General features: G+C 45.3%; 1 pseudogene; it reads right to left on the bottom strand.

Moving 5' to 3' along the window:
* Positions 1 to 333: 333 nt before the first annotated feature.
* On the bottom strand, positions 334 to 15147 carry LOC147957553 (uncharacterized; annotated as a pseudogene).
* Positions 15148 to 16006: the final 859 nt, after the last annotated feature.

The following is a 16006-nucleotide window of genomic DNA, read 5'->3' as shown; positions in this document are numbered from 1 at the left end:
CCTAATTGTGTCTAGCCTTAAGATTATTTTCTCCCTCTCTTGGGGTGCCCTGCCCCTCTTTATATAAGTTGAAGGGGCGGGTTACATATAGAGTCCAACTTGGATTGGGACTTTAACTATTTCTAACTTCGTCACGGGCTTCTCTCCATGGGCTTCTTAATGTCATGGGCTTCTTAACGTCATGGGCCTCTTAACATCTTTATTAACCCCAGGCGACTCTGTCTGCCGGGTTATGACTATCTGCCGGCTTACCACTATCTGCCGGCTTACCACCTGGCTTACAATCTGACTTATAATCTGGCTTATAATCTGTCCTCCGGCTTACCATCTGGCTTATAATCTGACTTGTAATCTATCCGCCGGCTTACCATCTGACTTAACATCTGCCGGCTTATAATCTGACTTAACATCTGCCGGCTTATAATCTAACTTAACATTTGCCGGCTTATAATCTGACATAACATCTGCCGACTTATAATCTGACTTAACATCTGCTGACTTATAATCTGCCGGGTCACCATTGAAACACCAAGTCCCAGCCGGGTCAATACCGCAGGGTATATCCCCGACAACCAGCCCAATCTACATCAGAATAAGCCACCAAGTCATGGTCAGGAGAGTGATAGAGTTGGAGCCCGTAATGAGAGGTGGCCTTGAGATACCGCAAGATCCGCTTGACGAACTGAAGATGAGAGGTGCGTGGATCATGCATGAAGAGACAAGCCTGTTGCATCGCACAGGAAATGTCAGGGCGTGTCAAAGTAAGATACTGGAGGGCACCTGCGAGGCTGCGATAGAGGGTAGGGTCGGGAACGGGTGCACCAGCGGTGGTAGAAAGTTTGGACTTTGTGTCGATGGGGTTGAAATTTCTCATCTTTGCGCGGTCTAAGATCTCGAGGATGTATTGTTGTTGGGAGAGGAAGAGGCCATGCTTGGAGCAGGTTATGTTGACACCAAGGAAGTGGTGAATGTCACCAAGATCGGTCATGGAAAATTCGGACTTGAGGGATGAGATGATGGAGTGTAATGTGGAAGTGGTGTTGGCGGTGAGGATGATGTCATCCATGTATAGAAGGAGGTAGGCAATGGCTGAACCATGACGAAAAATAAAGAGGGAAGTGTCGCACTTAGAAGCAACGAAACCCAAGGAGAGAAGGAAAGCCTAGAACAGAAGGAACCAAGTGCGAGGCGCCTGTTTCAACCCATACAATGACTTTTTCAAAAGGCAGACATGGGTGGGGCGAGAGGAATCAAGGAAGCCGGTGGGCTGATTGCAATAGACGATTTCACCAAGTGTGCCATGTAGAAAGGCGTTCTTGACATCCATTTGATGGATGGGCCAAGAGTGAGCAGTAGCGAGGCTAAGAACCACACGCATCGTAGCCGGTTTGACAACCGGACTAAAGGTCTCGGTGTAGTCGATGCCCTCTTGTTGAGTGAACCCACGGAGAACCCAACGAGGCTTGTAGCGAGCTAACGAGCCATCCAGATGAAGCTTGTGCCGAAAGATCCACTTCCCGGTGATCACATTGACACCTGCAGGTCTAGGAACCAAACACCACGTATCGTTCTTTAACAAAGCATTAAACTCATCAAGCATAGCTGCGTGCCAATGGGGATCCTTTAAGGCAGATTTGTAAGAAAAGGGAAGTGGTGAAATATCAGTAGAGGAGGTGACAAAAAATAAACATCTCGGTTGAGCAAAACCAGATTTTGCCCGGGTTGTCATTTTATGTGGGTTTAGAGGAGGTAAGATGGGGACTGCATTGGGGGGAGACGTGGAGGGGAGGGAGTGGGCGGCACAAAACAAGAGGAGGATTTGGTAGGATCAGAAGCAGAGGCGTCAGGGGAGGAAGGCGCGAAATCAGAGGAGGATTCGGACGGGGCAGTAGGTGACGCGGTAGGTGGCATGGGAGGAGGGGACGCGTGGGGTCCGTTCGGTGGGGAGGTGGATCCTGTGGAGGTAGTGGGGGAGCAGGCGGGCACGTGGCGAGACGTGGATGGCTGCATGGGTTCGCAGGGTCTGCCTGCGGGAGATTTATACGTCTCCCGTCGTATCTATAATTTTTGATTGTTCCATGCCAATATTCTACAACCTTCATATACTTTTGGCAACTTTTTATACTATTTTTGGGACTAACATATTGATCTAGTGCCCGGTGCGAGTTCCTGTTTGTTGCATGTTTTTTGTTTCGTAGAAAATCCATATCAAACAGAGTCCAAACGGGATAAAAACGTATAGAGATTTTTTTGGAATATATGTGATTTTGGGGAAGAAGAATCAACGCGATATGATGCACGAGGGGGCCACGAGGCAGGGGGCGCGCCCCAGGGGGCCAGGCGCGCCCTGGGCCCTCGTGGCCACCCCGTAAGGCAGTTGGAGCCATTCTTTCGCCGCAAGAAATCAAATATCCGGATAAAAATCGGGTCCAAAATGCAGCCCAATCGGAGTTAGGGATCTCCGGAAATTTAAGGAACGGTGAAAGGGAAGAATCAGGGAACACAGAAATAGAGAGAGACAGATCCAATCTCGGAGGGGCTCTCGCTTCTCCCACGCCATGGAGACCATGGAACAGAGGGTAAACCCTTCTCCCATCTAGGGAGAAGGTCAAGGAAGAAGAAGAAGGAGGGGGGCTCTCTCCCCCTCTCTTCCGGTGGCACCGGAGTGCCGCCGAGGCCATCATCGTCACCGCAATCTACACCAACAACTTCACCGCCGTCATCACCAACTATTCCCCCCTCTATGCAGCGGTGTAATCCCTCTTTTACCCACTGTAATTTCTACTTAAACATGGTACTCAACACTATATATTATTTCCCAATGATGTATGGCTATCTATGATGTTTGAGTAGATCCGTTTTGTCCTATGGGTTAATTGATGATCGTGATTGGTTTGAGTTGCATGTTTTATTATTGGTGCTGTCCTATGGTGCTCTCCATGTCACACAAGCGTGAGGTATCCCTGCTGTAGGGTCTGCAATATGTTCATGATTTTCTTATGGTGGGTGGCGTGAGTGACAGAAGAACAGACCCGAGTAAGTAGGTTGTTTGTGTATGGGAATAAAGAGGACTTGATACTGCTATGGTTAGGTTTTACCTTAATGATCTTTAGTAGTTACGAATGCTTGCTAGAGTTCCAATCATAAGTGCATATGATCCAAGAAGAGAAAGTATGTTAGCTTATGCCTCTCCCTCATATAATATTGCAATAATGATTACCGGTCTAGGTATCAATTGCCTAGGGACAAATAACTTTCTCGTGACAAAAAGCTCTCCACTATAACTAATTTAGTTGTGTCTTTATCTAAACAGCCCCTACTTTCTATTTACGTGCTCTTTATATTGTTGCTTACCTATCCAAAAACACCTACAAAGTACTTCTAGTTTCATACTTGTTCTTGGTAAAGCGAACGTTAAGCGTGCGTAGAGTTGTATCGGTGGTCGATAGAACTTGAGGAAATATTTGTTCTACCTTTAGCTCCTCGTTTGGTTCGACACTCTTACTTATCGAAAGATGCTACAATTGGTCTCCTATACTTGTGGGTTATCAAGACCTTTTTCTGGCGTCGTTGCCGGGGAGTTATTATAGCATGGGGTGAATATTCTCGTGTGTGCTTGTTTGCTTTATCACTAAGTAATTTTTTTCCTGTTCTTAGTTGTTCTCTATCTTTAGTTATGGATATGGAACATGAAATACCAAAAACAATTAGGTTTACTTGCTACTCATGGAGATGGGGAACCTCCTAAAACCCTCGATGCTCATTATGTGAAAGAAATTATGTGCTACTTTAATAATCCTGAGAAAACCCCATTCAATTATGTAATGGGAGACACGTTGGATCAACGTGCACTACTAGGGAAAACCTTATACACAGAACTTTAGCAGTAGCGAGGGTCAAAAAAGCACGCTGGTGCTAAGTAGCAGTAGCGCGCCTGCGCAAACCGCGCTGCAGATAAAGTTCTAGAAGTAGCGCGTCTCCTTCTAAACACGTTACTGCTAAAATTCCCACGGCTTAGCCGATAGGCTACACAATGTAGTAGCGACCTATAACGAACCGTGCTACCGCTACTTTCTTTGTAGCAGCGCGTTTTAGTCTAAACTCGCTACTGATAGAGGATATAAAATTAAATGCAAAGCAAATAGAAAGGTAATTGAAAATGAAATAAATAGAATAAGGTGAAAGGAAAAAATAAAATGTGACGAAAACTAAATGAAAAAGGGGAAAAAAGAGAATGGTGTACCAGTAGCGCGTATTCCAGAATGCGCTGTAGCTAACGTAGCAGTAGCGCCCTTTCTGGAACGCGCTACTGGTACTTCTGACTTAACCACGAGGTTCGTCCTTCCCCACGGCCACTTCATCCCCCAAATCCAACTCCACTCTCGCCGCCGCCGTCGACCCTCGGCCACCGCGCACTCTCCACACACCCTCTACGCCGCCCCCGACCCCAGATTCAACGCCGCCCCGCCCCCGACCTCAACGCCGCCCCGGAGCCCCGACCACGACCTTGACACCGCCTGCCCCTCCCTCGTCGCAGGCTCCCGAGGTGAGCACGCCTGCTCCTCCCTCTCCCCTACCTCTTCCTAGGGTTTCTACCTCCATCAAATTAGTTAGGGTTCATGTATGGGTGGAAACGAATCGGATGCGGATGCGGCTCAAATGAGTTAGGGTTCATGTAAGGGTGGAAACGAATCAAATTTCTAAGATGAATCATAAAACGAGTAAAATTTGACCACTTATTTCACTTTATAGTTGGATAATTGGAATATCCGCTACCACTTTCCACCCCTATAGGTTCATCAAATTAGATGGTAATTAGGGCAGTAGTTCCTAGGTACTAATTAGTTACTAAGAACTAGGTACTAATTAGGTACTAGGATATTTTTATTTATAGTAAGTTTATTTTTAGTAAGAACTAGTTGAATTAATAGAACTAGTTAGCAAGAACTTGTTGCTCTTTTTTTAGTTAAATCAATTTTCCCGCATCGACGTGGACGATGCCTATCCCGCATCCTCGTCATCGAGTCGGCGGAGGACGACACCTGCTTGACCAGATGGGCCATGTCCGGGACCGGGCTCCGCCGGGGTGGTACTGGGAGGCGCTACCTACCGGGGGTGCAGGTTGGTGAGGAGCCAGCCTGTCGTTGACCCGAACCTTCTTTGGTGGCGGTCGCTTGGGCCAGTGACGGTCCAGAGGCTCGTGGACTCCGCAGAGGTGGTGCGTCACCGTGTCAGTGAGGAGGACGCACACATCCGTCGCTACTTGTTTGCGTTGTAGCACAGGTTCTCCAATACCTGGCAGGTTCTCCAGGGATCTCACTGGAGCTATGATCCCGTGATGGTTCCTTCTCTGTGGGTGTCCACCGCCCATGCCGATACCCGTCGTGTGCTAGGGTTTCAGTTGTACTAGTGATGTTATATGTATGACACTATTCGGGATGTATTAGTGATAATATTCGACGATGTACGGACGCATGAGATAATTTACTTTTGCTTATTGAATGCATGCTAATTTGAGTCTTATAAGATATTTTGAAATGTATATCTTGTGTTGCTCAATATCCAAGTGGCCGGTCATGTTTGCAGGTTACACCTCCGAGTGGCCTATGTTTTGCCGGAGTGTTGATTCATTTCCGTTCCGGCAAATTTCAGGCGCTCGATATGTCCTATTTTAGCAAAGGTCATGCTGGATTTTTCCGTGAATTTTGGCATGACTTTGCCAGATATGTAGGAAATATCGAGTGCCCCGGATTTATGTGTTGAGTATCCTGGTAGTTGTCTTCTATTGATTTTCAATTAATGTTTTAACTATGAACATAGGAAATGTCTGACGACAAAAAGGATTTCGATATTTGCAAATACTGCGAAGACGAGCGCGGCCTGTGCGACGAAATCTTGCTAGATGATGATAGGCGCTTCAGCATCAAGCTGGACGAGAACTTTGAAGTGGATACAGTAAGTCACAACGACAAGTCCTTTTTCGTAATTAAGCATGACATCTGCTTCATTTGCTTCAACTTATTTTTTTTACTATTCTACTAGTGTATCCCGTGCCATGCAAGAGTTTTTGTATTGGATAAGATAGGTTTCAGTCATGCTATGGAGGTAAAGAAAGTTTACTTGAAGACCGAGCATGGTTATATTTTCCATGCAAAATTCTACAATTCAGACGACTACACCTATTTTGGATGCAAAACATGGCGAGCACTATGCAAGACTTATGCATTTGAGCCTGATATGGTTATCACCTTTGATATTCGTCCGGAAGATGATATTGAAGGTAATACCGACATCTGGGTCGATGTGCAGACGCCTCCAGTTACACCATTATGTAAGTTTCTCAACCATATTTATGTCTTTGATATTGTTTATTCAAAAATAGTTGACAACTAATTTGTATTGTCAGCTTATTTCGGTGCAAGCAAACATGTCCGGCGCTTGGTAGACAGGACCTACTACTGTCCCGGGGCTGAACTAAACTGCGAGGAGCTAAGTCATTATGTTTCATGGCTTGAGGATCTTGATACTGTCAAGACAAATTTTCTTCCTGGACTTAGAAATGTTAGTACTGAAAACGTGCGATCAATAGTGTTCGTAATGAACTTCGGTCACATCTATTTAGGAAGGATGGTAAGATTTTTAATATTTGTCCGCAGTGCATCTTTTCCATACATTATTTGTGAAGCTAAACTTCATTGCTAAGTATGTAACCATACGATGTTCTTCAACAGGGACTCCCGATGAATGTTGTGCCTTATGGGATCGAGACTAAAGGTAGCATGAGTATTATTAGCTTACGGCCAAGATATCCTACATGTTACTTTAGTGCATTCAAGATCAGCGATGAATGCTTAATAGTGCAAGACTGGACCAGATATGTGATGGGGGAGCGCAGACAAGTACTAGGGGGCAGCAAACAGATGTGCTACCCAAAATTAGGAGACAGGTTCATCTGCATGCTCCAACTTGATCAAGGAGGAGAGCTACACATGTTTTATGTTGTTTTACCTAAGAGAGAGCAGCAGGAGTGATTAGCTAGAAATGAGTTTGAGGATGATGATGTGCTACACTATTACTATGATGATAAAATAGCTAGCGTTGGTGGTAATGACTGATGATTATTATTAGCTAGTGTTAGTGGTGATTAAATAAATATTGTTGGTGGTAATGATTATGATGATGATTAAATAGCTTGTGCTGGCGGATTAGATTCAAGTGGAGGCAACATGTGGTGCACATCGAAAGTACTACTAGTCCAAACTAGATCAAGTTTTGATTAGTAGTATACTTTTGACATGCACCACATATTGCCTCCACTTGAACCTAATCCACCTTCATTTGACACACTATTATGGACATAATGATGTAAACGTCATAACTGGTATTGTACCAATATTTGTACGATGGGCATAAATACACTAAAAATAAAAAAACAATACTAGTAGCGATGGAAAGAAAACACGTTGCCAGTAGTTACATTAGCAGTAGCGTGGGAGTGAACAAGTGCTGCAGCTATTTGTCCTAGCAGTAGCGCGTGCGGCACACGTTACTGCTAAGCAATAGCTGTAGCGCCTTATTAGTAGCGCGCCTACCCGCGCTACTAGTGAGAATAAAACCAGCACTACTGCTAGGGTTTTCCCTAGTAGTGGTGAATACTTTAGGGACTATCACTTGACTAAAAAGGGAAACTATTATGGGATCAATTTTATATGTTGTATTGGTATTCTAGGAAACTATGCTTGAGGTATGATTATACTTGTTGCTCTAGGATGAAGGCTCCACACCTTCCCTTTTCATGCAAATTTAATGATAATGAAACCTTGGCTTCTTATGTCAGAGGTATATATGGTTACTATGATGTGGAACGAATAGAAGAATTTGTTGCTTTTAAGGGTGCATGTGAAATTGAATCTTTGTTTAAAGAGTTTGAAGATTTCGATGATTCAGTTTATAGACCTGAAAAGTTAGCTATCCATAAATATTGCTATGAGAATTATGAATTCAATTCTGATATTGATGATTTTATTGAGAGAGTCTCCGCTGTCCAAGAAGAGGTTAATATTTTGCAGGATTCTATGGAAGAAGAAATTGATGGAACTGTGAGCTCATTGGATGAAAAAGGTGATGAGGAGAGCGAAGAACAAAAGGAAGAAGAGCGGATTAGCTACCCGTGCCCACCTTCTAATGAGAGTAACTCTCCAACTCATACATTATTTAATGTCCCTTCGTTCTTACCGAAAGATGAATGCTATGATGATTGTTATGATCCCGTTCATTCTTTTGAAATATCCCTTTTTGATGATGCTTGCTATGCTTGTGGCCAAGATGCCAATATGAATTATGCTTATAAAGATGAGCTTGCTATAGTCCTATTATCTTTTTGAATTCTCCCGACTATACTATATCGGAGAAGTTTGCTCTTATTAAGGATTATGTTGATGGGTTGCATTTTACCGTTGCACATGATGATTTTTTTTGATGATTTTAATATGCATGTGCTTGCTGCTCCTACTTGCAATTATTTTGAGAGAGGAACTACATCTCCACGTCTCTGTGTTTCCAACACGATAAAATTGCAAGAAACTGTTTATACTATGCATTGGCCTTTACTTTGTGTGCATGAATTGTTCTTTTATGACGTGCTGATGCATAGGAAGAGAGTTAGACTTCGTTGTTGCATGATATATGTTACTTTGTGCTCACTACTAAATCACAAATCATTGTTAATTAAAATTGGCTTTGATATACCTTGAGATCTGGGTGGATCGATTACTTGAGCACTATATGCCTAGCTTAATGGCTTTAAAGAAAGCGCTGCTAGGGATACAACCCGGATGTTTTAGAGAGTCATTTATTTCTGTTGTGTGTTTTTATAAAGTTTAAAAACAAAAAAATAAAGAGGGGAACCTAAAACTTTTTCAAAAAGAAAAGCAAAAGTGAGAAAGACGAGCATTGTTAAAATGGGAGCTAGCCTTGAACTTTTTCATGCCCATGGAAACTTTGTGAATCTTGATTACAGCAACTTTTCAACAAAAATAATTACCCCCCTGTACAATTCCATTGTATTATAAAAATAATGTGCCAAGATTTGCCTTTAGGATGTTTACATTGCTTGTTGGTTTGTGCGGTGCAAAACAGAAACTTTCTCTGTAGTGCACGATTTTACATTTTTTACTGGAACGTCAAACGGGTCTGAAAATTTTTGCACTGTATTTATATACAAATTGTTTATTTTTAATAATTTTGGAAGAATTCTTGGAGTACCAGAAATATGGTGAATGTTCAGATTACTACAGACTGTCCTGTTTAAGACATATTTTGTTTTTGATGCATAGTTTGCTTGTTTTGATGAAACTATCGATTTATATCAGTGGATTAAGCCATGGAAAAGTTATATTACAGTAGCTACAGTGCAAAAGAAAAATATGAATTGGTTTGCAACAGTACTTAGAGTAGTGATTTGCTTTATTATACTAATGGATCTTACCGAGTTTTGTATGTCTCGATATGAGGATAAGGAGGTATTTATTGATTGTATTCCTTATGAGTGGCGGTCGGGGACGAGCGATGGTATTTTCCTACCAATCTATCCCCCTAGGAGCATGCGCGTAGTACTTTGTTTCAATGACTAATAGATTTTTGCAATAAGTATGTGAGTTCTTTATGACTAATGTTGAGTCCATGGATTATACGCACTCTCACCCTTCCATCATTGCTAGCCTCTTCGGTACTGTGCATTGCCCTTTCTCACCTATAGAGTTGGTGCAAACTTCGCCGGTGCATCGAAACCCCGTGATATGATACACTCTATCACACATAAGCCTCCTTATATCTTCCTCAAAACAGCCACCATACCTACCTATCATGGCATTTCCATAGCCATTCCGAGATATATTGCCATGCAACTTCCATCATCATCATATACATGGCTTGAGCATTTATTGTCATATTGCTTTGCATGATCGTAAGATAGCTAGCATGATGTGTTCATAGCTTGTCCGTTTTTTGATGTCATTGCTATGCTAGATCATTGCACATCCCGGTACACCGCCGGAGGCATTCATATAGAGTCATATCTTTGTTCTAGTATTGAGTTGTAATATTGAGTTGTAAGTAAATAAAAGTGTGATGATCATCATTATTAGAGCATTGCCCCCCCCCAAAAAAGAGAGGCCAAAGAAGCCTAAATAAAAAAGGGGGGCAAAGAAGCCCACCAAAAAAAAGAGAAAAAAGGGGCAATGTTACTATCCTTTTACTACACTTGTGCTTCAAAGTAGCACCATGTTCTTCATATAGAGAGTCTCTTGAGTTATCACTTTTATATACTAGTGGGAATTTTCATTATAGAACGTGGCTTGTATATTCTAATGATGGGCTTCCTCAAATGCCCGAGGTCTTCATGAGCAAGCAAGTTGGATGCACACCCACTTAGTTTCTAGCTTGAGCTGTCATACACATATAGCTCTAGTGCATCCATTGCATGGCAATCCCTACTCCTCACATTGAGATCAATTGATGGGCATCTCCATAGCCCGTTGATTAGCCGCGTCGATGTGAGACTTTCTCCCTTTTTGTCTTCTCCACATAACCTCCACCATCATATTCTATTCCACCTATAGTGCTATGTCCATGGCTCACGCTCATGTATTGCGTGAAAGTTGAAAAGGTTTGAGAACGTCAAAAGTGTGAAACAATTGCTTGGCTTGTCATCGGGGTTGTGCATGATTTGAATATTTTCTGTGGTGAAGATGGAGCATAGCCAGATTATATGATTTTGTAGGGATAACTTTCTTTGGCCATGTTATTTTGAAAAAACATGATTCCTTTATTAGTATGCTTGAAGTATTATTTTCTTAATGTCAAATGATAGACTATTGCTTTGAATCACTCGTGTCTTAATATCCATGCCATGATTAGATTACATGATCAAGATTATGTTAGGTAGCATTCCACATCAAAAAATATCTTTTTTATCATTTACCTACTCGAGAACGAGCAGGAATTAAGCTTGGGGATGCTGATACGCCTCCGTCGTATCTATAATTTTTTATTGTTCCATGCCAATATTCTACAACTTTCATATACTTTTGGCAACTTTTTATACTATTTTTGGGACTAACATATTGATCCAGTGCCCAGTGCTAGCTCCTGTTTGTTGCATGTTTTTTGTTTCGCAGAAAATCCATATCTAACGGAGTCCAAATGGGATAAAAACTGACGGAGATTTTTTTGGAATATATGTGATTTTGGGGAAGAAGAATCAACGCGATACGATGCCCGAGGGGGCCACGAGGCAGGGGGCGCAACCCAGGGGGTTAGGCGCGCCCTGGGCCCTCGTGGACACCCCGTAAGGCGGTTGGAGCCCTTCTTACGCCGCAAGAAAGCCAATATCCGTATAAAAATTTTGTCCGAAATTCAACCCAATCGGAGTTACGGATCTCCGAGAATTTAAGAAACGGTAAAAGGGCAGAATCAGGGAACGCAGAAACCGAGAGAGACGGAGAGACAGATCCAATCTCGGAGGGGCTCTCGCCCCTCCCACGCCATGGAGACCATGGACCAGAGGGGAAACCCTTCTACCATCTAGGGAGAAGGTCAAGGAAGAAGAAGAAGGAGGGGGGGCTCTCTTCCCCTCGCTTCCGGTGGCACCAGAGTGCCGCCGGGGCCATCATTGTGTCCGCAATCTACACCAACAACTTCACCGCCCTCATCACCAACTCTTCCCACCTCTATGCAGCGGTGTAACCCCTCTTTTACCCACTGTAATCTCTACTTAAACATGGTGCTCAACACTATATATTATTTCCCAATGATGTATGGCTATCCTATGATGTTTGAGTAGATCCATTTTTTCCTATGGGTTAATTGATGACCGTGATTGGTTTGAGTTGCATGTTTTATTGTTGGTGCTGTCGTATGGTGCTCTCCGTGTTGTGCAAGCATGAGGGATCCCCGTTGTAGTGTTTGCAATATGTTCATGATTTGCTTATGGTGGGTTACGTGAGTGACAGAAGCACAGACCCGAGTAAGTAGGATGTTTGCGTATGGGAATAAAGAGGACTTGATACTTTAATGCTATGGTTGGGTTTTACCTTAATGATCTTTAGTAGTTGCGGATGCTTGCTAGAGTTCCAATAATAAGTGCATATGATCCAAGAAGAGAAAGTATGTTAGCTTATGCCTCTCCCTCACATAAAATTTCAATAATGATTACCGGTCTAGTTATCGATTGACTAGGGACAAATAACTTTCTCGTGACAAAAAGCTCTCCACTATAACTAATTTAGTTGTGTCTTTATCTAAACAGCCCCTACTTTTTTTTACGTGCTCTTTATATTCTTGCTTGACTATCCAAAAACACCTACAAAGTACTTCTAGTTTCATACTTGTTCTAGGTAAAGCGAACGTTAAGCGTGCGTAGAGTTATATCGGTGGTCGATAGAACTTGAGGAATATTTGTTCTACCTTTAGCTCCTCGTAGGGTTCGACACTCTTACTTATCGAAAGAGGCTACAATTGATCCCATATACTTGTGGGTTATCAGAGATCCACCTGGGGATGCAGCGGACGAGGTAGGTGGAGCGCAGATCCCGTAACAGATCGTGCCAGGGCGTATCAGGGCGGGCGGATCCGGTGTGGATGGTGTGGCTAGAGGCAGCTATGTGGGTGGGAGGTAGGGAAATTCTGTTTCATCAAAGATGACGTGACGGGACACAATGACTTTGCGAGTGTGAAGATCGAAACACCTATATCCCTTCTGTTCGAGAGGGCACCCAATAAAAACACATCGGGTGGACCGTGGAGCAAGTTTGTGAGGGCTAGTGGCGTAGAGGTTGGGGAAACACAAGCATCCGAAAATGCGAAGATGATCGTATCGGGGTTGAACGCCGGTGAGAAGGAAGTAAGGGGTGTGTGGTGCAATTTTTGTGGATGGGCGACGATTGAGAAGAAGGGTGGCAGTGTGTAGGGCCTCGACCCAAAATTGGAGAGGAAGGCGGGCTTGAAGGAGAAGTGTGCGGACAACATCGTTGGTGGTGCGTATCATGCGTTCTGCCTTGCCGTTTTGTGGTGATGTGTGAGGGCAAGAGAGGCGGTAGGTGATGCCGTTGTTGGAGAAAAAGGTGTGGAGTGAGGTGTTGATGAATTCGCCGACATTGTCACATTGCATGCATTTAATGAGTGTGTGAAATTGGGTAAGGAGTAGAGAAAGAAGCGTTGAAGGGTGAGGGAGGTGTCGGACTTGTGGCGTAATGAAAAAGACCAAGAGTAGTGAGTATAATCATCGAGAATGATAAGATAATACGCATAACCAGAAAAACTTGTAATAGGAGACGTCCAAAGATCACAATGAATAAGATCAAACGGAGCAGAAGTAACATTATTGGAGGAAGGCAAAGATAAACGTGGCTGTCTTCCAAGTTGACAGGCAGTACAAGAGGAGCTACGAGCATTATTACAATCGGGAAGTAAAGTCTTGGAAAGGGAAACTAATGAAGCCTTGCCTGGATAGCCAAGCCGCCTGTGCCATAGATCACCACTTGTACTATGGAAAGCAGCGCCGCTGGTGGAAGGGTTGCCATGAAGCGGGTAGAGTGGACCGGGACCACTGGACGTCATGATGAGTCTCCTGGTGGGAAAATCCTTCACAGAAAAACCATGGGGATTAAATTCAACGGAAACATTATTGTCAGTGGATATTTTGCGAACAGAGATTAGATTTTGGATGACACCAGGATAGATGGTGACATCACGAAGGGAAAGATGGGAGGGAGAGAGAGTGGTAGAGCCCAGAGCAACAATAGGAAGATGAGCCCCATTACCAACAGTAATACTTGAACAAGAATGCTTTGGAAGAGAACGAGACGTAGAGAGGTTACCAGAGTTGCCGGTGACATGGGTGGATGCACCGGAGTTGAGGAACCATTCTGCACCAGTGTTGGGGAGGCAGTGCTGGCTAGAGGTGGTGGTGAAGAGGGCGGCGTGATCCCATGAAGAAGGGCCCGACAGGTACGGCGTGGGAGCGGCAGGAGGCGCTGGTCCAGAGAACATCACAGCATAGACCTGCGAGTGCACGCCGGGGCGAGGCCAAGGACCCCCACAGCATTGGGAGGTGCCCAGCTAAGGCGTGGAGGAGGCAGTGCCATGCCGTAGGGAGCGAAGTAGCCCGTCCACGGAGTCGCCGACGCCTGCTGAGAGCCGCGACCGCTGGAGTCAGGACGCCCCTGGCCTCGGACGGAGCCACCGCGGCACGGCCATGGCCACAATCAGAGCCGGAGCCAAGGGCACCACCGGTGCCGCGCCCCGCGGGGGTGCCAGGAGGGGCGCGGTCGCCGCGATCACCGGAGCCACCTGAGCTGCCGGAGCCGCCAGGGCTGCCATTGGTGATGGAGAGGACGGAGGCGCCCTGGGTGGCGGCGTGGAGGGAGAGATTGTACTCGGCAAGCTCAAGGCACGAGCGCACCACGCCGAAGGGAGGGAGCGGGTTCGTGTCCCCCAGCATGATGCGAATCGTCTCGAGCTGCATGGTGAGGTCATAGTCGATGACGGCGGCGCCAATGTCCGCCAAGTTCTCCGCCAGAGACATAAGGCGGCGGGCATACTCGACGATGGGTAGATCGCCCTGCTGCAGATTCCTGTATCGACGAGTGAGATGGAGGACCTGGGCCCCCTGATGGGCGAGAAAGTAGTCGGAGATGTGGTGCCATGCCGTGTAGGCGGTGACGGCACCACCGGTGATGAGATCGAGGAGAGAATCCGCAAGAGTGAAGAGGATCCAGAGCGTCATACGGTGGTCGATGGCGAGCCAAGCGGCGTCGGCATTAGCAGGTGGGGGGCGATCAACATGATCCTCGACGCGGTACTGGCTAAGAACGATGTGGAAGAAGGTGCGCCACTTAGAGAAGTTATTCTCCTCCTAGTCCAGTTTGAATTTGATGTAGTTGGAGATGTGGTCGTTGTGGATGGTGAGCGGAGGCTGGGAGGAGGAAGGAGGGGCGTTGAGGGAAAGGGTGGCGGCAGCGGTGGTGGAGAGATGGCCAGGGTGGTGGAGGGGAGGGGAGAGGTCCCGGAGTGAACCGACAAGGAGGAGGAGGAGGAGTAGTGGGGCACCGGGGAGGGAGGTTCGCCGAAGAGGTCCTCGAAGGCCATGGCGACTGATACCAAGCTAAGGTTGGGATTTCCACACACACTGTTGTTATTGATAGAGAACAGGTACAGAGTACATATAGCAAGGAGCTGAACTGCTAGCGCAGATGTAGGCATGCAGGCCACATCTAGAGGAGCGGATCTGTGACGCCCCCGATTCAATCGTAAACTAATCATACAGGCAAACATGTACGATCAAGATCAGGGACTCACAGGAAGATATCACAACACAACTCTAAAAATAAAATAAGTCATACAAGCATCATAATACAAGCCAGGGGCCTCGAGGGCTCGAATATAAGTGCTCGGTCATAGACGAGTCAGCGGAAGCAACAATATCCGAGTACAGACATAAAGTTAAACAAGGTGCCATAAGATGGCTAGCACAAACTGGGATACAGATCGAAAGAGGCGCAGGCCTCCTGCCTAGGATCCTCCTAAACTACTCCTGGTCGTCGTCGGCGGCCTGGACGTAGTAGTAGGCACCCTCGGTGTAGTGGGAGTCGTCGAAGGTGGTGTCTGACTCCTGGGCTCCAGCATCTAGTTGTGACAACTGAGAAGAATGGAAAGGGGAAAAGAGGGAGAAAAGCAACCATGAGTACTCATCCAAAGTACTCGCAAGCAAGGATCTACACTAAATATGCATGGGTATCAGTGTAAAGGGGCAATATCGATGGACTGAATTGCATAATGCCAAAATAAGAGAGGGATAGCTAGTCCTGTCGAAGACTATGCTTCTGGCAGCCTCCATCTTGCAGCATGTAGAAGAGAGTAGATGGTAAGTTCACCAAGTATCATCGCATAACATAATCATACACGGCGATCCTCCCCTCGTCGCCCTGTGTGAGAGTGATCACCGGGT

Source organism: Triticum urartu, chromosome 7A (genome assembly GCF_056163025.1).
Source record: "Triticum urartu cultivar PI428250 chromosome 7A, HENAU_Tu73, whole genome shotgun sequence".
Classification (NCBI taxonomy): domain Eukaryota; kingdom Viridiplantae; phylum Streptophyta; class Magnoliopsida; order Poales; family Poaceae; genus Triticum; species Triticum urartu.
This window is presented reverse-complemented; position numbering and strand designations above follow the sequence as displayed.